The sequence below is a fragment of the Nuphar pumila genome, chromosome 12 (assembly GCF_984573655.1).
Source record: "Nuphar pumila chromosome 12, dmNupPumi1.hap1.1, whole genome shotgun sequence".
Taxonomy (NCBI): Eukaryota; Viridiplantae; Streptophyta; class Magnoliopsida; order Nymphaeales; family Nymphaeaceae; genus Nuphar; species Nuphar pumila.
The window spans coordinates 10,249,371-10,251,644 of NC_143260.1; the positions used below are offsets into that span (position 1 = coordinate 10,249,371).

Here is a 2,274-nt window from a genome sequence, read left to right on the forward strand (position 1 = left end):
ATCCCACTGTGCCAAACCCCTTTGGAGCCATTGATTGGAATGTCCGTTTCGGAGTGGATACGGAGAAGGGAGCGGTGTTGGGAGGGGCGACAGCATTATAAATAGGCAGATTTCAGCGACGTCCTCACAAGCATGTTGATGCAAGATCCGCCGATTTCGTCAACCCCCATCATCTTCCCTTCGAACAACGGCTCCCAAACAGAGCCTTATGCAGGATTATAACTCCACAGGAAGTCCCAACAAATTCAAAGCGTGTTAATGGAACTGGTTTAAGAATAGCCTCCAATATTTCGTTATAAAGAGAAAAAGGAATAACCCCCAACGTTTGCCAACATCAGCTTCTCTCAGATTGCTCAAGAAAAGAAAAAACAGAAGATATCAAATTTTCAGATACTCCACCATCAGATCTTGGCTTGTCAAGATCCATATGGAGCTTCATCTTAGCTAGAGACTCTGAACTGCTGCATACCCTTCATGTACATATCAACAATTTGTTGCTGACCCACTGTTTGCTGTGGCTCCAAGTATATGTTTCCCATCGGATTTGTGAATACAGATCCCAATTTGATTGAACCAACAGAGTCTTCTTTAGCCACACCACCCTCTTCCTTGATGTCACCAACATCACCACCCACATTCTTTGAGGTAAGCATCTTTGGTGAAGCTCCACGAAGCTCCTGAGAGTTTGAAATGGCTTGAGATTTAGTAAAGTTTTGATCATCACTAGGACCAGTGGTGGTGGAAGCAACAACTCTTGAATTCACCCCAGAATCCAGTCTCTTCAACATCACCATTAGGGGGATCCTGGAGAATTCTCATCACCAGAATTTGCAGTCATGTTATAGTCATCAACAGCCTGAGAATCAGCACCAAGATGCAGGAATGGCACAGTTGCTGAACCATTGTTGCTCAAATTCAACATAGAAGCATAATTCTTCTCAACCATATCAAAATACTCAGAAACCATCTGCTGATTCTCCAGGGCGGAGATCACGTCGGGAAATTCGACACTTTCATACTCACAGGGGTCTACAGATTGGATTTTTGGATCAAGGAGGAACACCTCTGAACTTATAGAGTGTGCAGGATTCTCCAAATGGGAAAATGGTTTTGCAGAGTTCTCAAAGAACAGGGTCAGTTGAACAGTTCCAGCAGGGGAATGGAAGAGATCAGTAGAAGAAAGGGTGAAATCTCGAGTGACTTAACCTTTTCCTAAAATTGAGGACAATGGTACCAAGGCAAAGCCGAGTAGTTGGTCTTCTATGTAATTCCTGACCATGCTAAGCATCCAAATCTCACATTTGAGCACAGCATCCAATTGGGTGATCTTCATATGCAACCCCTCATTGAATTCTCGGTTCCTGCCACCACCATCCACAGTTTTTGTGCACGGAGCCTCATCAGGATTGCATGTCAATGAGAATTTTGCATACACATCTTGGTTGTCATAGATGCAGATGTTGTGGATGCTCCTGGCATGATGGATATAGATATGAAGCACACCACTGAAACCACCACCATCTGCATCCACCATGGCTCCTGAATCAGTGTTGTAACAAAGCCCTGATGATGGATTATTGTATGAATCCATGAGAAACAAAATCAAAATTTCTGAATGAATTGCAGGGAGGAGCCAATTGAAGGCTTCCTTGGAAGATATGCAATTTTGGGTATTTGAGATTTATGATGGATTTGATGAAAGGGGATGGGTGGAAGAAACTGATGACTATGATGATGATGGGTGTTTCCTGTTTACCTTTCTTTTGTAGTTTGTAGGAGAATTTTGAATCATGGGGGTCCTAGGACAGATAAAATACCAAACATCTTGGACATTAACAAGAGTATACAAACATACATACTAATTTGTGGTAGTTACTTTTTATATATTTTAAGGTGATCATGCGTACGAAAATGCAAAATGGAAAGTGAATCTTGTTCTTTTCTCCTTGAGAAAGGGACCGTTAGCCGACCTGCCACCCTTTGGGGTAGAGGTTTTTTCTCACGTCAAAAGGCTGATTAGATCTTACCCGGAACCTAAATGTGAAAACGCCGCCCATAATGCTAATGAGTTCAGCCAACCTAACCACCAGTATTGTAGGCAAACGGGTCAGATTGAGGCCGGATCTCACCACATCAAATCCGGATCCAAATCAAAATCAGATTTAAGGTTGGTTCCGAATCCGAAATGCACATGTAATTCTGGATCCAAAAAAATAAAAAGATAGAACAAAAACAAGCTATTTACATGTAAAAAATGCACAACTTAAAATGCTG

At 42.2% G+C, this 2,274-nt stretch overlaps 1 pseudogene; it reads right to left on the bottom strand.

Annotated features, from left to right (window-relative positions):
- Positions 1-259: 259 nt before the first annotated feature.
- On the bottom strand, positions 260-1,591 carry LOC149819953 (uncharacterized; annotated as a pseudogene).
- Positions 1,592-2,274: the final 683 nt, after the last annotated feature.